The following is a 24,699-nucleotide window of genomic DNA, read 5'->3' on the forward strand; positions in this document are numbered from 1 at the left end:
GGACAGAAAAATAACAGTGAGACACTAGAAAAACAGCAAAGAGACTCTAACAAATGTTTTATACAGCTAACAATTCATTTATTTGGACAATGCTTGGTGAGAAAACCAGAACAAGCAAAACAGATTGCCTTGCAACAGTGAAGAGTACCAGTAGATACTTAACAATAAAAATAACAAAAATAGCTTTGAAAACAGAGAAAACAACAATAACATATGATTTAACAGGCACAGCAAGGCAGGCAATTGCAGTACAACAGTACAGTTTAGCACACAGTATTTAAATACAGTACTAAAGTAGGTGGCAGGCAATAAAAAGTGCAGTAAATAGTATGTGACATAGAGCAATATTGCCAGCCCAGCTATCTAAAATTTTGTAAATAATTCTATGTCATTTGTTAAAATTGATATGATTTATACAGAATTGTATGTTATATACTGAGATAAAATGTAACCACAGTATGCCCTGCTGGCTTAGAATAGAAATGTATATAAACTATATACCTATGCAAATGTATATCTCTTAACAGTAGAAACTGTAAAATACAGAGTTAACTTGCAAAACTTCAAGAAATTAAGTTGAAATGAAATTGTTTTACCAGTTTGTTATAAGTTATCTCTCAGTTCAGTTCAGTAGCAGACACAATGTCTAGTGCTAGAAGTTTTTGTATTGTCTTGGAAGAGAAGCAATTACTAGGTTTGAGATGCAGGAGTATTTCATTGCTTAATGACTTCCTAGCAGCTGCACAGCTCTGAACAAACATCTGAAGGCTATATATTTTTCACACAGAGATGTTAAATTCTGTTAGTTTCTGACAAAAGGGTATTTAGCCTGGGAACTGAAGTCAGGTGACAAAAAGTTATGTCATCCAAGCTAACCCAGCAGTAATATTTGATATTAATTTAAGAACTCTCTCAGGGAAAAACTGGACATTTTGCATTTTGCATTTTGTATTTTGTCTTTGACCTAACAAGAATATCCACTCATCATTACATCTGCACTTGCATTGCTGTAAGTATATTTTTTTAGGGCATAGTAACTCATTCAGATATAGTTAGGAATATAATAAAGATTAGTTTAGATGTTTTCTGTATTTATTTAAGACTGTCCTGCAATGTTGTTTTAAATATTTCATGTGATTTTGAAATCTGAAGTAGCTGTGTTTATTGACTGAGTATTGTCTTGCTCTTTTACTGTTTATTTATTATTAAATATATTTAAACGTATCTTTATGGCTGACATTTGTGAGACATATTTAAGCTCTGAGAGTACTTGCATATCCATTTGATGACACTGTACAGCCTACTCCTAAATAGCCTTGCTCTTGGTCAAACTACCATTTGGATTAATAGTAGCATTACACAGTAGGACTGGACAACCTTTGTTAAGAACCTTAAAAGTAGCTGATAAGAGTGGTTGGTGGCAGTGGTAACTACCTCATAGTCTGGGCAGAAGTGGGAATAGCTAGTAAACCTGAGTCACCTTTCCCAGTAGTGTGTGTGTGTGTGTGTGTGTGTGTGTGTGTGTGTGTGTGTGTGTGTGTGTGTGTGTGTGTGTGTGTGTGTGTGTGTGTGTGTGTGTGTGTGTGTGTGTGTGTGTGTGTGTGTGTGTGTGTGTGTGTGTATGTGTGTGTCTGTTGGTGAGAGAGGCTGCTGGAGGTTTTGGCTTGGCCACTCAGCTGATGTGTCAATCCTATAGCTGTGCTAGTTGGAGTCTTATTGGGGATGTGGAGAAAGAAGGAGAAACCAGCCACAGACAGACTGTAATCTCTGTATGCTCTTAAGGGAAATTGAACTTTACTGTGTGTGTACTTGTCATCCTCTCAGTGTGTACATCCTCTAGCTGATGCCAGTGGTGAGGATTGTGGGTCCTTGATGACTGGGCCAGTGCAGGGGCATCACAGTATAAGTAAGCAAAAAAAAAAAAAAAACAGGCCACTTATAGTTTTTGGGAAGCTCAGAAGCCTCTGCTTGTCTGGTATCTCAGCTCAGTGTTGTGACTGGTAGCCCACCTCAGTTCAGCTTTGTATAAACAAGCAGAAGCCTGCTCAATTGCAGGGCTTAAATACCAGAAGCTGAAAACTTGAAAAAACTTTAAAAAGGTCCAAAAGGACCAATGAGGATACTTACTCCAAGCCCTAGACCAACCACCCTTCACCAGACAGGTTCCTATCTGCACACTTCTCTCATTAGAATGCAGAAAGGCCCTTTCCAATCAAAGATGACCTGTAAAATGTGCATAGAACAAGCAGCCACTAGAAACAAACCCAGATGTAGCAAACCTGTATCGGGACTATACTACAGCTACTAGTCACCCTAGTTTTGGTGGGGAACACTAAAGAATAACAGCAGAAAAATAGCAGTGAGACACCAAAAACATTTTAAACAGTGGAAACAGAGTAAGGAGACTCTAAAGAGTGTTTTAAACAGCTAACAATTCTGTTATTTTAACACTGCTTGGCAGGAAAACCAGAACAAGCAGAACAGATTGTTTTGCAACAGTGAAAAGTACCAGCAAACACTTCATACTGAAAATAGCAAAAAGAGCTTTGCAAGCAATGAAAACAGCAATAAAATATGATTTAACGATGTGACAGGCACAGTAAGTAAGACAATTGCAGTAAATCAGTGCAGTTTAGTACGCAATATTTAAATACAGTATTAAAGTAGGCAGCAGACAATAAATAATGCAGTAAATATAAATCAGAAAAAAAAGGCAACTTTTGGTTTTTGGGAAGCTCAGGTTAGACCGAGCTGTAAATATGCAAACAATTATCATAGCAGGTTGTGTAATCGCTAGGTGCACTAAGTCAGAATATAATAATACATGTGAAAATAACAGTTCTGTGGTTTGATATCAGTGTACATTCTGTTGAAGCTGGTTGAGTCAAGAATGATGTCAGTTCTTTGCTGCAAAGCTGTTTGTGTTGCTAAAAGGGATTGCTGCATATCTGTTTAAACTGTGCAATTGTTTTTAGGCTTAGTGAATTCAGTCCTTGTTCTGATCTTAGCCTTCTTTTTGTTTCACTGTTTGTTCTGTTCACTTTACTTGTTGCTGAAAAACACTAGCAGAGAGCTGAATATAGTACTGTTTGTGACCTTTGGATCTTATAATATAGTTAATCTTTTGTCTAGAGAGGCCTAGCTGTTGCTTCTTGGGAGGGAGTTTCAGTTTGGTCTGATCAAGCTAGAGTTACTACTATACACCTTTGTTTTTTGATTGGATAACTTGACTGGTTCCTGTTTTTCTGCCTTAAATAGCCAGTGTTTAAACCAGTTTTTGCTTGTTTGCTCGATGCTGCAGTGAGTTAGGCCTTCTGCCCTTGCTCTGTTGCTTTACAAAAATTGTTGTGAAAAGAAAAAAGATAAGTACTTATTTTCAACTGTTTTCTACACTTCTTATTAACTAAAATAATATTTGCTGTTTAAACGGCGGAACTGTTTTTTAGGCTTAGTGAACTCAGTCCTTACTTTTGTTCTGATCTTTGTCTCCTTTTTGTTTCTCTGTTTGTTCTGTTCATTTTACTTGTTGCTCCACTTGAAAAACACTTGCATAGAACAGAATCTAGTACTGTTTGTGACCTTTGGAGCTTGTAGTACAGTTAATATTTGTCTAGAGATGCCTAGCTATTTCTTTGTGGGAGGAGGTTTCAGTCTGGCTAGAGTTACTGCTAAAGGGTTTTGTTTTTTGATTGGATAATTTGGCTGGTTCCTGTTTCTCTGCCTTAAATAGCCAGTGTTTAAACCAGTTTATGCTTGCTTGCTCAAATCTGCAGTGTGCAGTGAGTTACGCCTTCTGCCCTTGCTCTGCTGTTTTTCAAAAACTACTGTGAGACTACAAAAGATAAGTGCTTATTTTCAACTGTTTTCAGTACTTCTGATTAATTAAAACAATATTTGCTGCATATCTATCTTTTTAAACTGTACAACTGTTTTTTGGCTTAGTGAATTCAATCCTTGCCTCTGTTCTGATCTTGTATACCCACCTGCCCACCCAACTGTTGTTGTGGTCTTAAAGCTTGGTGGCTTTTGAGTTGCCCACCTCTACTATAAATTTGATATTGGATACACCTCCCAGTCCGATTGCATCAGCTATCAGCTCATTCTACTGAGTACAGTGAGATCAGTTGTGAAGGCCCTTCCCTTTAGCTTCTTAACCTTGAATTATTTTCTGTCCCCTCACTTTCTATCTAGCAAAACATATTGTGCCTCTTCCTACTTAATTTTGCTGCTTGTGCTTAGGTGTTCAACTGCATTTACTTTGCCTTACTTGTTACTGCTTGTCAGTAGTTTGCCACATTTGTTACTGCTTGTCGGTAGCTTTATTAAATTGATAACAGCATTCTACTGAATTGCTGCTTTATTTGAGCTGTTTTTACTGTTGTGATTCTGAGCTAATTAATCACATTTGCACTGTTTTAAAGCAATTTACTGATTGACTGCATCTCATTACTGTTTAACTGTATTTTATTGCTATTTACTGTAATTTGTTACTGTTTAATTGCATTTTACTGTATTTCATTACTGTTTAAGTGTATTTTATCAGACTATAAGTTCTGTTTTTGTCTGTAAGTGGTTAATATGTGTTTTATTTTTGTGAGTTTTACTGTGTTATTAACCCTTAAATTGAGTAGCATAGTCTGAATACAGGTTTGCAGCATTCAGAGCTGGAGTTTTTTTGCCTTCTGTGTTTCTGTCAGCCGTGTTATGTTTGCCTTCTCTGTTTATGGCAGTCATCATGTGTTGGCAGGGGCCTATCTCCTCTACTAGTGAGAGTATCAGGGCTGCCTAGGCCTTGTCTGGCACAAGCTGATTGGTAAAGAAAGCACGGACTAGCAGGATTAGCTAGATTTCTCTGTTACTAGAATCTTTTATTTTTTTGTGGTATTTAAACCCCATATTTGAGCTGGTTTGGCCTTGTTTTCACATATTGCATAGTAGCTGCACTGTTTTAACCTTTTGTGAGGTATTTCAGCTATAAATTTTGTCTTAGTAGCACTTTTGTGATCACCTAGTAGTACTACTCTTGGACCTTCCACCCTTTACCCACTTAGCTCTGTCAGACCTCTCTCTCTCATATTCTTACAAATACGGATGGATAATTTCCTATGTTTTCTCCTGCCAGTCTGGTTAATATGGAGAACATTAGACAGTGTAGCAAATGCCTCACCAACAACCCTCTACTACTACCACCCAGGAAAACAATTTGTGAGAGGTGCAATTACATTAAGAACCTAGAGTCTATGCTCTCGCCCTCATAAGCCAGTATATCTGGCACTGAGAAGGTTGTCAACACAAACAACACACCTCAAACACCACCTACACCTACACAACACACTCCCACATATGCAGAGGTCCTCAACAAAAACATAGCAAACAAAAGAGACTGCCGAGGCAAAAACACACGCAAACTCCACTGCCCACCACATCACACAACACACATAGTCCACACACCTGTGTCTCATAGCCCCTAAGGCTTAAACATAAACCCAGCATATTAGTCATAGGAGACTTCATTGTGAAACACACAGATGTGGTCCTCATCAGGCTGGATAAGGAGAAAGTCATAGTTAGTTGTTTGTCAGGTACCAGAATCCATCATATTGCACATGCACTCAAGTTTCTCAACAACAGGTACTGTTATGACTGTCATAGTCCATGTTGGCGTGAATGACTTGAGATGTATCTCCCTAGACTACATGTAGAGAGAAATGATTGAGCTTACTAAATATGTGTCCCAGGCAGGTATGTTCCTAGCCTTAAGCAGCATTGCACTATCATCAAGAATGATACCTCAGTACAAACAGAAAATGATTGACGTTAACAATTAGCCTAATTTCTGGTGGCATTCTAAGGAGATCCAGTACCTGATAGCCTGGGAAGGCATTGTAAACTATGATGCTTTGCCAGAGATGGCCTGCATCTGCCTCCCATGGGCTTTAATCTTCTGTCAAGGCTCTTGCCTCCCCATAGTACCTATTTTAGGCAATGCAATGAGGTCAAAACTACCAAAATAAACTTTTCATCAAAATGCAAATTAAAGGTCATGTTGCTAAACACTAGGACAGTAAACATGAAATTGCACTCATTGCAAACATTCTTAACCCTGAAAGATGCTGACATTTGTGCAGTCACAGAAACTTGGTTCAAAGCTGCAGAGAGCATCCCATCCATACCAGGTTACTCATCCTATTATACATTCAGACCCCAAACCATGGGCAGCAATGCAAAAGGAGGTGGAGTTGCAATATACATATATATATATATATATATATATATATATATATATATATATATATATATATATATATTATATATAAGCCCATGCTTGTTTGCTCTGGTCACTGTTGTGTCAGTCAGAAGGTTGGTATTTGTCTCTTATCTGAAGCTAGGGTTGTAGCCAGTGATATGCATGTTGTACTCAAACCTGAATGTTGCTGCTTCCAGTATACACTTCTCAGTGTAGACATGTACTCACCCCTCCAAATGCTAACACAGGACACATGGGAGTATGTATATCTTATATATATATATCTATATATATATATATATATATATATATATATATATATATATATATATATAAAACATACACCCCCCAGGCTGTCAAACAGTATGATGCACAGGAGACACTCCAGGTGCAGTTAACCATTGACAAGACCCCTATTGAAATCATAGCTAGCTACAGGCCCCCAACTTTGACTCAAGATGCCCACTCTACCTATCTAGATCTCTTCAAATCTATCAAGATTCAATACTTTACCCTGATCCTGGGAGACTTTAACTATCCAACCATAGATTGGAAGCACTAATCATGCCAAAACACAAATGCCGAGAGATTCCTTGATTTCATCAATGCAAATGCCTTGGACCAGCTGGTCAACACCCCCACAAGAGGTGAAAAAAAAAAAAAAATATATATATATATATATATATATATATATATATATATATATATATATATCAAGACATACACACCTCCAGGCTGGTCAAACAGTATGATGCACAGGAGACACTCCAGGTGCAGTTAACCATTGACAAGACCCCTATTGAAATCATAGCTAGCTACAGGCCCCCAACTTTGACTCAAAATGCCCACTCTACCTATCTGGACCTCTTCAAATCTATCAAGATTCAATCCTTTACCCTGATCCTGGGAGACTTTAACTATCTAACCATAGATTGGAAGCACTAATCATGCCAAAACACAAATGTCCAGAGATTCCTTGATTTCATCAATGCAAATGCCTTGGACCAGCTGGTCAACACCCCCACAAGAGGTGAAAATATCTTGTACTTGGTATTAAACAACATGATTGACCATTGTGGCACTCATACAGTGTCATCCTCCCTGGTAAGATTCGACCACAAAGTAGTCAATTTCAAAGTCACCATCTCCACCCCCACCCCCACCCCCCAGCTAGGGTCAAACAAAAAACATTCTGAAATGCTGATTACAACCTCCAGAGAGAAGATATAAACAGCTTCACAGCCCCCTCCCCCTCCATAGAAACTGGAACAAATGTCCAAACCTACACCGAAGTACTATACAAGCATTTATATAGCTGCATGGAATCAGGAATACCCAACAGGACAAAATCATCCTCCTCAGGGAAGAGCAAACCTGTCTGGTGGACATTTTCAAATAAATAAACTGTATAATAAAAGGAAGGAATTGCTATCCAGGACCAAGAAGGAGCAAGTACCTAACTGGAAGCAATCTCTCCCTAGCCTGAACAAGCAAATAAGAGCACTAGTGAAATCTTCCAAAGCAAACTTCTAGTCCAAACTGGCCACATCTACTAAAGACAATCATAAGGCCCTCGTCACATATGTCCAAAATCTCAAAGGAAGCACTCAGATCAGCTCAGAACTGGAGGTCAAGGACATCACATACACAAATGCCAAATATATAGCCAACCTGCTGGCAGACAGGTGCAGTGAAAAATTCACCCCTCTGTCCCCACCATCAGTAAATCAGGACATCCCCAGAACCTGCCCCCTCCCCTTATCTCTAGGGAGCAAGTAATCACTGCCCTCTCAAAGGCAAAAATATAGCCTCCTTGGGACCCGATAACATCCCAGACTGCATCCTACATGAACTCAGGCAGGAACTTGCAGCACCATTAGGCACCCTATACAACCAAAGCCTGAGTACTGGCTTTGTTCCAGTTGATTGGAGGAAAGCCACTGTCATCCCTCTGCACAAAGGTGGAGCATCCTCCGATCAAGGAAATTATAGACCTATCAGCCTAACTAGCCTGATCTGCAAGGCCAAGAAGTGTATTTTCATGGACCTCATTAATAAGGACATTGGCAACCTCCAAATACACAGTCCCACACAATTTAGTTTCATCAAGGGGAGGTCATGCCCATTAAATTTTGTTTACTTCTTTGAGACAGTCACCAAAGCCATGAACTAGGGGAAGATGTTGCACTCCTCCTACTCTGATCTGGCCAAAACCTTCAATACTATTCCTGACTCAGGTATAATAGATAAACTATCTCAACTAGGCATCAATCCATATGTTACCAGATAGGCAGCAAACTGGCTCACTGATAGAATCCACCTAGTCAAAATAGGGGAAGCTACCTCAAGCAGTAGACCCGTAATGAGTGGTGTACCCCCAGTATCAGTTTTGGGGCCTCTGTAGTTTAGAATATACTTTTCTGAGGTACAGGCCAAAATCAGTGGGCTATGGCTGACCAAGTTTGCAGATGACTGCAAGCTGGGTGCTGTCATCAGTTCCCCTAGTGATGTAGACATCCTCCAAGTGGGTCTCACCCAAACAAATGACTGGTGCCAGAAACATGCCTCAAACTGAATGCCAAAAAATGCATCATCATCTCCTTTGTGGAAAGTGACATCCCCACAAATTATCATAATAATAACAAGGTCCTAAGCACGCAATCAGTCATGAGGGAATTGGGCACCCAGGTTGATAGAAAAGACTTTTGACCACCATATTGCCTCTGTTGTACGGAAAGCTTTCTACATGGCCCAGCACTAGTAAGGATATCTCATCCAGAGGCAAGGAGGTCATAACATCCCTGTATTCTTCCCTTATAAGACCCATTATTGATTACAATACCCCATTTTAGCATGTACCTCACAAAGCACATGCAGCAGCTGGAAAGACCACAGAGGTTCCTCACCAGGAGAATCCTGGGACTCAACAAATCTACCCTACACAGATAGGCTAAAGGCTCTGTCCCTCTACTCAGCCTCATACAGACTTCTCAGAGGTGACCTCTGTCTGGCATGCAAAGCAATCTCAGACCCCGTCTTGATGGGACTACTGCATATCCATAAGTCAAGCTCCACTCGAGTAACCCACACGCGTGACCTCAACCTGGTCGGTGACATCAATAGAACTTGTTGGCAGGACATATTTCTGTCCCAGAGACTCCCCCTTCTGTGGAATAGACTCCTTCTCCACATCAAGCAGAGTACCTCATTAACCCTTTTTAAGCGCAACCTGCATAACTGGATGGTGAACAGAAAATACACACCTTGGATTCCACCTGTGTTCTTGCTGGACAGGGGCATTGGGTGCTGACGTGTTGAAACATGGTCTTAATTCTTGGCTAGGCTTGTAAGAGACTTAGTGCCAATAGGCCAGTAATTTCCTATGATTCTATAAGACACCCATCCTGTTTTCTGAAGGTGCATTGGAGTGAGAGTTCAAAGCCAGACCTATGTAGACATATCTCATATGTACTAACATTTTCTACTATGTATATGTCATCAATTCCTTTTCCTTATTTAAATATTTCTCCCTTTTTTACTTCTTTTCTTTTGTTTTATACTAAATAATACTGAAAATCTAACAGAGAAAACAATTTGTCAACAGATGAAGAGGAGGTTGCATGTTAATGAAACAGAGCCTACGAATTGTGCACTGTTTACTTGCATTTCCTGACATACCGACCTGATGTAAGCAATCACAATTGTTATCTGTCTAACCTAATCCACCCTCCTGATGTAAGCAATCACAGTTTCCATTCCATAAACACAAACACAGAGTGCCTACACAATGTGAACATCCCTAAACGGATCCATCATTTTGGAATGCAGCAGTTCTAATGAGTTCAAACGTCATTTTCATCTTAATCATGCTGACAGCCATGAATCTACATGAAAAGACAACTGTGTAGCTAGGGAACCCATAGGGGAACTGAATGATGAACACAGAATGGAGGCTATTACATTTGTTCCTGTTTTGAGACTTTGCTCTAGCATACCTCTCCACTGTACAGATTTTTGCAGAATGTCTAGTTTTTCCTCATATTTTTGTTCTGTTCCTCATAAACATTTTTTTTTTTGGGGGGGGGGTCATTGGAAAGATTTAAGGATTAATGGCCTTAAATTATGGCATGGCATTTCAGTTTCAGACTTTATAACCTTCAGAAAATGCATTCTAACTCAAATCCTGTTTTTTTAGCAACTTTCTAAGTTAACAACAGCAATATTTTAAATGTGTCCAGAATTCTTGTGCTAAGAGGCATCATGTAAGAGGCTGAGTGGTATGTAAAGCTGTTAACTGCTGCTGCAAAACCCCTGTTCTATCAATTTTCTAAGTTTGTAAGAGCAATATCGAAAAAGTGTTCCCATCTCTGTCCCTCCCCCCCATTATTTATGGTTTTGACAAGATGTCTTGCCCCAAGAGGTTGAGAGATATGGCGCCGCTGCATGACTTAAGATGTGTACTGTTCATCTGGGAGCTTGGCAGCAAAGCTGTATTTTGCAAACCTGCTGTTCTATTAATTTTCTATTTTTGTAAGAGCAATATTTTAAAGAGTGTCCCTATTTCTGGCCCTCCTCCCATTATTGGTGGCTTTCTCCAAGAAGTTGAAAGGTACACCATGTAGACTAGTCCCGTACATTTTACAGAATGTCCAGATGTTTGCATTTTATGGCAAACCATTGGGATGATCTGAGGATTGAAGTCACTAAAGAGTGACATACATTTGAGTTTCAGACTTCAAATCCTTTGGAAAAATGCATGTTATTTTGGAAAAATAAATAAATAAAATAAATAAAATGCATGTAACAAAAACCCTGTTATGGCAACTTTCTAAGTTTATATGAGCAGTATTTAAAATCTGTCCCCATTTTTGGGTTTTTCTCCCTCATTTTGTCAGACTTTCTCCAGATTTTTAGCTCTAGGAGGTTAAGAGGCATGGTTCCGTGGCTCTTTTCAAAAAGTTTTTGAATAATGACTGAACACCTACATGAAACCTACAAGATTGCTTCCTACAATGATGAATCATTCCAGCCTCTTTCCTGGTTAATTGGTATGCAATTTGTCTGCTTATGCAGCTGGTTAGCATCCTATGATGTTTAACTGGTGTCCGTGGGAGTGCATACCTCTACACGATGCTTACTGAATTCAAATTTTTCCACAGCCATGTCCGCATCACTCCACAATGTGGACACGGTGAAAAAAACACTGTGTATGCTTTATTGAATAACTCTTCTCTGGTCATAAAATTATTTTTTTTGATTTTTTAATTAAAAATGAAATAACAACACAGAGGTCTTCATCCATTATTTACAGAAAAGCAACTTATTCCAAAACATGATTACATTATGAGAGGGGCCATCTCAAGTGGGTGACAGATAATGTTTATTAATTAATTAATTTATTTATTTATTTGACATTTGTTGACCAGGTTAGTCCGACTGGGCAAAAAGCCCTTTTTCAGTGGAGGCCTGAGGAGGAAAGCTCCAGAAATACGAATAACATGAAGCAGTAATTGTATATACGTTTACTAAAATAAACAAGATAAAAAGACTAGTAATATACAAGACGTTCCAGTTAAGCAAAAAATACAAGATAAAATGACACAAAAACTGGAAACAAACTTGTAAATGCAGTGACTAAAAGGGTTATTATAGGATATGAGTTAACTACTCTATAATTTTCCTAGCACTGTATAATAGTTGATATGTACCATTGATATAAAGGACAATGTGAGGGGCACATTATAGTGATATTAGGTAGCTTCAATAGGGTCTATATTAGAACACCGAGCATTTGAAATGTCGGGTGTTATAATATTGACCCATTTTCAGCGAACGCTGAAAATATCGAATTAACAGGAAACCAAATTCTTTCCTAGGGAAAGAATTTGGTTGTCCGTTCCTGTTGCTTCGGTATTTTCAGCACTCTGGCGGAAAGTTATGGGTCGGGTTCAGGTAAGTGTGCGATTGTGTGGACGTGTGGGTTAGGCTGGGTTAGGTGAGTTCATAGGTTCATAGGTTGGTACTAAGCTATCGGCCCTTGGGCATATACAAGCCTAGCCATAACAATTCCCTGGCTATTTCTGCCCACACTATTTACTTCCCTGGACCCCTGTCTAGCAGGGTGACCGATGTGATCTCCAGGGTGAATTTCCTTTCTCACATCCAATTGTCAAGGTTCTGTCCAGCACTGCTGGACAGAGGCACAACAAACTAATGGGCACAGTATTTTTTCATATAAGGGGTGGCGTAAGCCACAAAAATTTGGGCTAGGCTTATAAATGCCTTAGGGCAGATAGCCTAGTATAAACCTATGAACCTATGAACCTTTTGAAGAGGGCCAAAGAGGCACCCTGCTTGACATGTATGGGCAGTATATTCCAGAGTCTGGGGAGTCTCTGGGTCAGGGACCTATATCCCTCCAGCATGTTTGTTTATTGTGATGACAAGGTTTAGATTCCTGGAGCATGTGGCTCTGAGGGATTGGGATTTCTTTAAGTGTAGCATGTCCAACAGCTCTGGGTTTGACATGACCTTGTATGTTAAGCAGAGATTGCCTCTGAATAGATGATATGTGGCAGAGTATAGCTAGAGTCTTTTAAGGCGGTCAACGGAGGACATCTGCTTTAGGCCTGTGATTGGTTTAGTGAGGTATTTCTTTGGCCTTTCCAGTTGTTGCAGATGTCTTGAGAGGTACATACCAAATAGGACATTGTATTCTATAATGGGTCTAATGAAGGATGAGTACAGTGGGATAATGACCTCAGTTTTTCTGGATGAAAAGCCCTTAGTGATGAGGTGTGCCACATAGAAGGATTTCCTGACTGTTGTGGCGATGTGGTTATCGAAGGTGAGACCACTGTCCACCTGTGTCTCTAAGTCTCTTATCACACTTTTGGTGTTTAGTGTACTGCCACCTATGTGGTAATTCACGGGAACATGTTTTTTCCCAAAGGGGATAACTATACATTTCTTGGAATTGAGCTTGAGCCCATGGCTCTGGTACCAAGCATCTGTTTCTGTAAGGCCCTTTTGTAGCGTATCCACATCATTTGGGGATTCAATAATGGCTGCCAGTTTGCAGTCATCTGCAAACTTTGTTAGCCAGAGTCCCTTAGTGTTGGCCTGTACTTCCGAGAAGTAGATGCCAAACAAGAGCGGTCCCAGGACTGAAATCTGAGGTACTCCATTTGTCACTTGTCTGGAGCTGGATTTGGAGTTGGCTACTTTTACAGTGTGGGTTCTGTCATAGGTTCATAGATTCATAGGTAGGTACTAGGCTATCTGCCCAAGGGCATTTATAAGCCTAGCTAGAGTGTGTCGGCTTTCACCACTCCATTGATTAATTAACTGAGCCTCTGTCAAGCAGCGCCAATGAAGTGATCCCAGGGGTGTATTTAGGGTTATGGCGTGGGTGAGGTGACTGTGCGATAGTGACGGACCTTATGGTTAGGGTTTGGGTTAAGGTAAGTGGATAGTTTGTGGTGTTTGTATAGTTTAGTGTATGGTTAGGTGTTAGAGTTTAGGTGTATGTGTGTGGATTGCTGTTTGTTTGGTGTGCTTGTGTTGTGTGTATGTGTTTTGGAACAGCAACTTTTTTCCCTAGGAAAAAATTTGCTGTTCTGAATATTCAATGTTTTTTTTTTTCGATTGCTAGGGTTCGATATTAGAACACTCGACATTTTAAATGTTCGGTGTTCTAATATAGACCCGCTTCAGTATTATTGGAAAGAGGGGTACAGTGTTGGGGAGAATAGATTAAGTTGGAGCTGGGCAGAGACAGGACCAGGATATGGGCAAGTTGTCATTTAGAGATTTTTTTGAAGGTATTAGCATTATTGATAGTTCTAAGGCAGGGGGAGGGGCAGTTTATTCCACACATGAGTGTGTTGTAAAACAATGGGATGAGCAAATATCACACTAAAGCCATTTTGGCTAGTTATTCAAAAGCTGCAGACCACATAAAATAGTCATAAAAATAAAATGGCCAATGTTAAGGTTTATTGCAATATTATCATTGTTCTTGATAATAAACCTCAGATACATAAGGAAATTCATTAAGAGTAACATTTTTTAGACTCCAAGAAAAAATAAAGAAATTAACTGTTGAGATACAAAATTGCTGAGAAAATGTCACACATACAGTCAACGTAGATTTGTAATGGCCATTTGTAACTGTTGGAAACTATTTAAGAATAATAGGACTAAATGGGATATTTGCTTGTTATATCAATGTGGTGACCTCCTTGGTTAAGTGCATGACAAGCAGAAAAGAAAATTATGACAAGGAATGAGTGAACACATATTGCTACTGAGGATCTTAAGAAGCCTAGTCTAACATTCCCATGGTCGATTTTAGCAATTATATTTTTCCTGTGAATAATGCAGAGGTGGGCAGATCATGGATATATTAGGAGATATGCTTGCAGGCCTACACATGAGAGACACAGGTACTAAAACAGGGGTGAATATGTGGTTGCCCATCCATTTGTCCAAATAAATTTTAAAAACATGGGGTAAGAGAAGTACTTTGCTTTATGTGGAGGGGATGACAGTTCCATGGAACAGGTATTTTCTCTAACACAGATCTATCTCTCCATTTATGTTGTAAAAGAGGTGGGATACTTTGAAAGGTTGTTCATGCTACAGTCTGACTAATGAATGTATAATAATTCTGGCAGGATACGTTCTGCTGAGATGCAAGGCAGAGGTAGCATCTTAGTAGCATGTATGTTACTTTCAAGAAGCACAAGGCTTTGAAGGTGCTCCACATAGATTTTGTGATTCAGGAGAGGAGAGAAACGGGTCACACCCCTATGAAGTGTCAGACAATCACTTTTTGTAAGGAAATTACCCTCAGGTGGACTGATATGAGTTATCTTAAAGTATACAAAGCCAAGCAGTTTTGCTGAGAAAATATTACAGAGGTCCCTCCTACAATATTGTTATATCACAGGTAACTGCTGTGTTTATAAAGCAGCAGTTGAAGTTGTGGGACTATGGAAAGCTAGCAATCCTTCCCAGGTGAAAAGGAATAAATCAAAACTGAACGTGGAAGGATTGAAGAACACTACTGTAAGAAAAAAGAAGAGAAAGACAGATGTTGAGTACATGGTTCAAGCTGTGGATTTACAATACCAGCTGGATAAGAATTTAATACGCAATGAAAACAGTGGGATTAATAAGACTAATAGTGATGATGATCTATCCTTTGTAACAATTAACAGAGCAGAAATTACTGCATTAAAAGATGAAGATTCTTTAGCGATGGCCAGCAAAGATATTCTTGTAATTGGAGATTCAATTTTTAGGGGAACTGATCCTTATATTTGCAGAGATTATAATGAACATCAAGTAAAAATGGAAGATGTGAAACAAGCCTTGGAATGCCTTAATATAAGGTAGTATGGATCTGTTTTTATTCATGCTGGTACAAATAATGTCATCAGCAAGGATTCTCTTACTGTTAGTAGGGACCTGACAACCCTCTTAGATAGTATAGCATGTACTGTTGTTAGGATGTATTTTTCACAAATCACCTATAGAAATGATAGTCAGGTCACTGTGAATTAAAAGATTTTTTGGATAAACATCTACATGGAAAAATGTCCTGTTTTAAGAAACAGAAATGTGTGGAGCATCCAAGCCTTGTTTTGAGCACACATGTGTTCAGATAGGATGGTGTGCATTTGTCATGATCAGGGAAGATAATTTTTGCAACAGATATTATGCAATATTTGACAAATACTAGGCAGGATTTTTGCCAGGTAGAAAATGTAATAGTTTACAGATAGCAACATTCAATGTATCTCTGATGGTTGTTAATGCTAGGAGCATTAATAATAATGTGTTTTTGTTGGAAAATGTGCTATGTTTCCACAAGATTGATGTTGTTATAGTTTGTGAAACATGATTAAAGAACAATGACTGGAAACCAATTCTGATAGGATATAAATGTTTTTACTCTAACAGAAATTCTAACAAAAAAGGCAGGTGGGGTTGTTATGATAGGGATTAAAGATAGCTATGAGACCTGTGATTATTACATGTTCAATGATAATACCAATACTATAGACTGCATAACTGTGACTATAAAGACAACCCTAAAACATATAACAATTGTTGGAGTATATAGACCACCAAAGTCAAGTGCAGGTGACCTAGATGAATGCATACATTTCTTGCATGAAATACAGGAGGGAAGAATAGTAATAGCTGGGGACTTAAATTTACCAGAAACAGAATGGAATAATATTGATTCTACAACATTAGTAGGAAAATTATTCTAAGCATATATTCAGGAACAACAATTGCTTCAGATTGTAAAAAACCCTACCAGGGGTCAGAAAATACTAGATATTGTTTGTGTTCCCAAAGAAATTACTGTAACTTCAAGTCAAGTTTTACCACTATTGATGTGCAGTGATCATGGGATTATTAAGGTTAATTTGTCAATAGATAATTCTGCCAAACTGAAATCTAAACCAATGCACAGAAGGTTAATTACAGATTATATGGAAGCAAAACAGTCACTATGTAAAACTAACTGGAGTGAGGTGTTCAGTGTAAAAACTACAGATGGAAACTGAAAAGTTTTGAAAGAGAAATTGAGTGCAAAAAGTAAAAAAAATGTTTAACATCAGGATCTAGGCATGCAACATCAGGGGGATATATTTTCATAAGTACAAGATATCTGATTAAGGTTAGAGACAAAAAATATAAGAAATGGAAGAGAGGTTGAACTACAACTTTGAAAACTCAAATAAACAAGCTAGACAAACAGATTAAGCATAGTGTGAAACAAGATCAAGAAAATTTTGAAGAAAATGTATATAAGATATTGAGCATAATAGGAATTATTTTTATAGATACATAAGATGTGGCAGGAGTAAAGTCACACAAATTGATAAACTGTGTGCAGATTCTAAAATTTATTCTCAGGTGCACAGATTATAGATATATTTATAAAACCTCATGCAAAGCAGTTTGGCTCCACAAAAAGTTGTCCTAGTGACATCCAGGTAACTCCAGATGCTGGATCCAAATTAGATTATATTGAAAAAGAACTGCACAAACTGGATCCAAACAAAGTGCAGTGAGGAGGCAGAATTAGTAACAATGACCTGAGAACACTTCAGCAAGAAATTAACACTACCATTATATCTATTATTCATTAGGTTATATAAATATGGGGAGATTCCTCAAGATTGGAGACATGTGCTTATTAAACCTGTCTTTAAGGAAAAGGGGAGTAGGACAAACCTAGAATCATATAGACCATTAAGTCTACTTTCATGTTGTGGAAAATGAATGGAGAAGGTAATATTGGATAAGTTATTGTTAGAACTGGATTGGTTGGGACTAGAAACCATATATCTGCATGTATATGTTGAAAATAGATATATCACCACATGTAACATGATGTTCTATAACAATATAATAACAGCTATGAATGAAAAATTGTGCTGTGATATAATTTATATGGACTAAACTTCAGCATTTGACAGGGTCATGCACAAAACACTGATCAATAAATTAATACAACTAGGTATTGCTATACTCTTGATAAGATGGATAGCTGCATGGCTTATAAACAGGACATGGCAAATATCATACAGCAACTGGACAGGTGAAATCCTTGGTTACAGTCAGGGTGTCCTGCAGGCTCTTTCCTAGGCCCTTACGTGTTTATATTGTATCTTTCAGATCTATTTTTTTCATCTGAGATGTTCTACAGTTTATATGCAGATGACCTGAAATTGGGTAAGCTGATTACAAGTGTTACAGATAAGGCATGTCTGCAAAATAACTTGACTAAATTGACCATTTGGGCACAGAAGAATAATATGCTGATAAATACATCAAAAACTAAGCATACGAGATCTGGGAGACATAAACTGAAAGGTGAATATTTAATACAGTACACAGTGATTGAAACTGTAGACTCATTGAAGGACCTGGGTATTTGGGTAGATTCAGATATGAGTTTTTCTAATCATATTAACCAATTGGTTAATGATAGTTATAGAACTATAGGCTGTATAAAAAGATTTATAAAGTCTAGGAAATTAAAAATAATGAACTCATTGTTTGTTAGTTACATTAGACCCAAACTTGAGTATGGATTAACAATATGGAAACCCTATAAGAAGACAAGCCTGAGTAAACTGGAAAGAATACAGCAGAAATATATCAAGGGCATCCATGGATGTGAAAATCTAAGTTATTATGAAATACTAAAATATCTGAACTTGTACAGTGTCTCTTATAGATATCTAAGAGGAGATCTTATTCAGGTATATAGGGCATTTAGGGATAACTACCTCTGGAAATGTTTGGGGTTATCAAAGAGTACTAGAGAATCATCAGACAACCTGTGTAGAAGAGGGCCTGTATTAGAACATCGAAGTTTCAAAACTTTGAATGTTCTAATATCGACCCCTATTCAGCGAACGCTGACAACATCGAACATGCAGAACAATGAATTTTTTCCTAGGGAAAAAATGTGCTGTTCCAAAGGACATACACACAACACAAGCACACCAAACAAACAGCAATCCACACACATACACCTAAAATCTTATATCTAACCCTACACTAAACTGTACATACACCACTAACTATCCACTTACCTTAACCCAAACCCTAACCCTAAGGTTCATCACTATCGCACACTCACCTCACCCGCGCCCTAGCCCTAGCTCACCTACCCCAACCTAACCCTCACGTCCACACAATCGCACACTTACCTGACCCGAGCCCTAACCCTAAGTCACCTAACCCGCCCTAACCCTCATGTCCACACAATCGTACACGTACCTGACCCGCGCCCTAAACCTAACTCACCTAACCCACCCTAACCCTCACATCCACACAATCTCACACATACCTAAACTGTGCCCTAACCCTAACTCACCTAACCCACGCCCAATCACACACTTACCTGAACCCCACCCGTAACTTTCCATCACAGCGTTGAAAATAGTGAAGCGACAGAAATGAAAACCGAATTCTTTTCCTAGGAAAAAAATTGTTTTTCTGTAGCTTCGCTATTTTCAGTGTTTGCTAAATAGGGGTCGATATTAGAACATTCGAAGTTTTGAAACTTCGATGTTCTAATATAGACCCGTAGAAGATTCTATAGGAATGAGTAGTGTACTAATTGGTTCTCTGACAGAGCAGCTGATGCATGGAACAGACTATCAAATTACATTAAAGCAAGCACTAGTTTAGATAGTTTTAAGAACAGCCTGGACACTTATTATGGGAACAAGTATTTTTGTATATTGGCAAGCTAGAAGGGCATTTATGCCCATGCTTGAAAAATTTGTATGTATGTAAGTATACCTTTGTTGTAATTTGTTGTTCCACTACTAAAGAGCAGATTTCAAGAAAGAGCTTGGATTTTTAATGTTAAAAACTGAAGTACTGCAAGGAAGTTGAGTGGCTTTAATCAGAACTTGTGCACTTTGCAGCACTGTGTTGTTCAACTGCTGAATGGCTGCTTTCTAGGAGCAGTTGTGATCTTTAACCTTAAAACTGTAGTTCTGCCATTGCAAAAGGATGCATAAATTGTTAGAAGGCTGAAGGAAGGCCCAAGATTCACAAGACAGGTAAGCTAGTGCAAATGTGGGAGAATCAGAACAAAGTAAAGTAACAAGACAATGACATAGAAGAAAGACTAGCCAAAGAAAGCAAAATTAAATGGCAGAGTACAAAGAATAACACCTGGGACTCATAACAAACTTAATGATTAATTAATATATTTTTTAACACCGTTATTAAATTATCACTTAAAAGTCAGGCAATTAAAACCATGTTAAGAAGTTCACAATTACAGACATTACATCACATACATACTTTTATACAAGTATCATCAATCCAGCATTACATACATTCCTGCCTTCACTTAAACCTCACTCCTCCCCCAAAACATTATTCTACATGTATTGTTCCCACAGTTTCTGTTTTCTATGTAGTTTGCTTCTACCCTTTTCTAAAGATCCCATTTCCAATTCGTTTATCTCTGTTACAATATTTACCACTTCAAGTACACCTGGTTTAGACTTCAATTTCCATTTTCTAGTAATTGCTTTTTGGGAGCCATCAGAATTAAACTTAACAATGCATTGCTATGTCTATCAAGCTCAAAAAATAATTTCCTTAGTTGCACCCATTTGCTCTCCAATATTTCTAACAGAGTACTCTGTAGAGAATTATTAAAATCTGCCAATTCATTGCTCTCCCAAAACATGTGTTCCCAGTTAAGTCTTAATGCCCCATTATACCTCCAACTTTTGCCATCTTCCTAAATAAAAATTATCTGGCATCTCCCTGGAGAATAAAAATACCTATACAAACACCTCCAAGCAAAAATCCTAAATCCTATAGACTTTGTTGCTTATTTGGGAGCCATACAGATGCCCTATCATTGTTTTATTCTGAATTACTTATCCAGTCTCCCTTCTCAATCTTTTCTAACCTTCTCTGATGAACTCCTATAGTTATACAATAATTTATATACCATATTAGTTATCTCTTTTTAACTGTAGATTCTGCTCTAGAATCAACTAAAAACTCTACCAGAGCATGTATTTAACTTAGGATTCCCCATCCCTTTTTCCATATCTATACTCTGATATTAGTCTCTGATATGGAAGGCCATCTCCAGCCAGCAGTCCAAATGTCTTCATGGCTTCTTCCAATTCTGTTACCTTTCCCCTGTCTAGTTATTTGTTCTTAATACCTTGTTTCCTTTGCCAGTTTTCTCCAATAAATTTCAGCTGCTTCATGCCTATACTCTGTACCCCTAATTGTAGTCATCCCTAATGGCAGAATCTTCTTTCTCCATTCTCGCATTGGCTCAGCTCTTAGAATACTTTCTGCTACTTTAGAAATTCATGGCTGCTGTTATTCTTTTTAAGGATCTGCATCCAAAATCTCACTGTCTACTTATCTTTTGAATTTTCCCTCTGCTTCATCCTTTTCCACTTTGAATTAATGCTTTCTAATTTAACATTTGTTGAACAGGAAAGTCCAACTAAGACAAAGCCTATTTTCAGTGGAAGCCCAGGGAGAAATCCTCCAGATGCATGTCTTTAGCATGTGGGGAAGAAACCAGAGTACCCAGAGAAAACCCACACAAATGCAGGGAGAACATGCAAACACCGCACAGAAGGCACCCCAGCCGAGAATCAAACAGGAGAACTTTTTGCTATGAGGCGACAACGTTAACCGCTGCACCACTGCGCTGCACCATTGTATTATGTATATGAGCCTTAACTGTGCAGCTATAAAATATCCCTTCAAATTAGATAATACTAAACCACCTAGTTCTATTAGAAGGATCAAGCTATTTCTCTTTACACTTACCCTCTTCGCCTCCCAGATAAAATCCTTCACCTCTTTATTAATTACTGACCTGACCTGTATATAAAACTAAAGGGACTGTCTTGCTATCCATATCAATAAATAAGAACTTCCAGTTTCTTAGATTTTGTATTATATTTTTAGAGCCTTCCCACATATCCTTAGTTGCCATAACAGAATCTCATAACTCCTAAATACTTCATTTTATTGTGTCTCCATAAATATGGGTATTGTTGAATAAATTCATGCATGGGTACATAGTTTACAGTTATAGTCTTTGTTTTGGCTGCATTCATTTTATATCCTGAAAAAAAAACTGCTTCAAAATGTTACACAACACTGAGATGTCTTTTTCCTGATTTATCAGGTACAAAATAATATCATCTGCAAATAAACCCAACTTTTCTTGATTATCATACCAATTATATCCTTGAATTTCTGAGTCCCTTATATATTTTTTTCTAAAGGCTCTAAGTGTAATGTAAGTATTAAAGAGGAAGGAGGACACCCCTGCCTGGTTCCTCAGTTCAGGCACAACGTATCAGAAAGGAACTCCCACTTTAGTTTTTGCCTCTGATCCATCATATATCTACAAATATCTACAAATTAACCTTACTATTTTATCAAGGAATATAAATGTTTCCATTTCCCTACTCATAAAATCACTGTTTATTCTCTTGAATGCTTTCTCTGCCTTAAGACTCAACAGCAGCTGCATTTTCTTTCATTCTGCTTTGTGCTGGATCATCATTTTTCTATTAATGTTGTCAAATGTTTGCATCCCCTCCACAAAAACACATTGTTCCCTATCTATCAAGTTTTGCAATAACCTTTTCCATTCATTTTACTACTATAGACATAAATACTTTATAATCATGGTTTAAAATTGAAATGGGCATATATGAAGCTGGGTCTGTTGGTTCTTTACTGCCTTTAGGTATTACAGCCACCACAGCTTTGTTCCAGGATGCGGATGCTTCCTCTCCTTATAAAATATTGTTAAAGAAAGCCTTTACGATTTTTATCACTTTCTTCTGTCCTTGCTTCCAAACTTTCACGGGAATACCATATATTCCTGAAGGCATTCCTGAAGAGTTGTTAAAAGGCACTGTTTGTGTCTCATCTTCTCTTACTTTAACTAATTGTTGAGACTCATCTACTTCTAACCTTGACATACTTAAGTCTTCCATAAATATTTCCTTTGAACTTTTTCTTGATTTTCACATTCCTTCACTTCATACAATTTTCCATAAAATTTCTGAAATATCTCTAATACCTCTACAGGATCTCTGGTTATTTATTTATCTATTTAACATTTGTTAATCGGGAAAGTCTGACTTGGAACAAAGCCAATTTTCAGCGGAGGCCCAGGGAGAAATGCTCCGGATGCATGTCTTTGTAACTTATTATTTGTTGTTTGTTTATTTTTATTTATAGGCTCCCTATATTTGGCAGCAACCTTTTCTACTTTCCATTGCCTAAGTCAATCTGCTAGGAGTTTTTGTACTTTGGAGTTATTATCAAAAAACAATTGCTTAACAGCAATCTTTCTAAACGCATGCATATTATCCAGATAGTCCCTTATTTTCTCATTAGCACTCTACAGTTGTCCCTCTTCTTGTTCTGTGATGATTCTCCTTATTCTGTAGTACTTTAACCTTTGTTAGCCCCTCTAAATAATGTTTGTTACTTTTTAACCATAGCTGTGTTTCTTTAATTTCTACTCTTTTTTTAAACCCCACTTTCATTTTATCCCACTCACTAGTTATAACTTCCAAAGAAATTATTGTCTTCCCTAATAGTTCTTCTGTAATATATACTGCCCATTCCTACATTTCTATTTTTTAACAAGTAAGTAGGAAGTACCAGCGTCTCATTTTAACTTCATTACCCTGCATTTTATCTCATTTGTGATTGGCACATGATCTGAAATAGTTATTAGATATGTGTTAAAGCTTTCAATTAAATGCAAATGTTCCTGAGAAATATAATCTAGTCTATCCCAGTTATTGTACCTTGGGGAATAATATATAAATTCTCTCTAAGTTCCTGCCACTGAATTCATGTCTTCATTATCAATTATTTTCATATATTTCTTCAAATATCTGTCTATGTTATTATATTTATCTATTTTGTTATATTTTTATTTTTTGTTTTATTTTTTCTATATTTTTGTTATATTTTCTACCTAGGTCCATCCGATGTATTCTCAAAGCCACAGATCAAGTTCCAGACCCCACCTATAAGTAATATTCCCTGTTGTAATCTAATTACAATGGTTCCCAACATTTTTTAAGCTCTATAATAGCAGTTTTAGGTAGAACATAAATACATGCCAGCATGACCCTCCTCCCTTGCCAGTAGCCCCTTACTACCAGAAATCTGCCAATACTAGCTTTTTCCTCTTCTATCACTATTAGAGCTCCTCTAACAATTAATAAAATTACTTTCTTTTCCTTTGTCTCTGATATTCTGCTTAATATCCATCCTGAAATCCTTCCTTTGTCAAATTCACATGTTCACTTCTTTCCAAATGTGTCTCTTACAGCATTGCTATTTGTACTCTGCATTTCTTAATATAATTCAATATTCTTACCTTTTTGTCTATACCTGTGAGCTCATTCACATTCCAAAACAATATGCATTTATAATAAGAAGGTATTACTCACCTATTATCTATGACAGTATTTTAAATCCCTATTTTCAACTTTTGTCTTACATGCACCCTCTGATATTTAGCAGGTAGATCTCTTATCCATTTACACCTATGTCACATTTTACAAGACTTTTTCTTTTAGTGAAAGCCACTGAATAAAAAAAAAATAATAATAATAAAATAAAACAAATGCACCCCAGAACACCTCCATAGCCTATTAACTTTAAATTAACTTAAACCAATCACACAAAGCTGGGTCTATATCATTTAAATGAAATATGTTTTTGTTGAATATGTATTCATCAAACACTAATCAGCAAAATTCATTTCAGTGAACCACGGACTTTTTCCCAGAGTTTAGGGTTAGGAAGCACTTGGCCATCACTGCAACTTTTCCCATTTCCCCAATGTAGCGTGATTTCAGAGTTGG

Source organism: Protopterus annectens, chromosome 2.part2, assembly GCF_019279795.1.
Source record: "Protopterus annectens isolate FY-2018-M chromosome 2.part2, PAN1.0, whole genome shotgun sequence".
Classification (NCBI taxonomy): Eukaryota; Metazoa; Chordata; order Ceratodontiformes; family Protopteridae; genus Protopterus; species Protopterus annectens.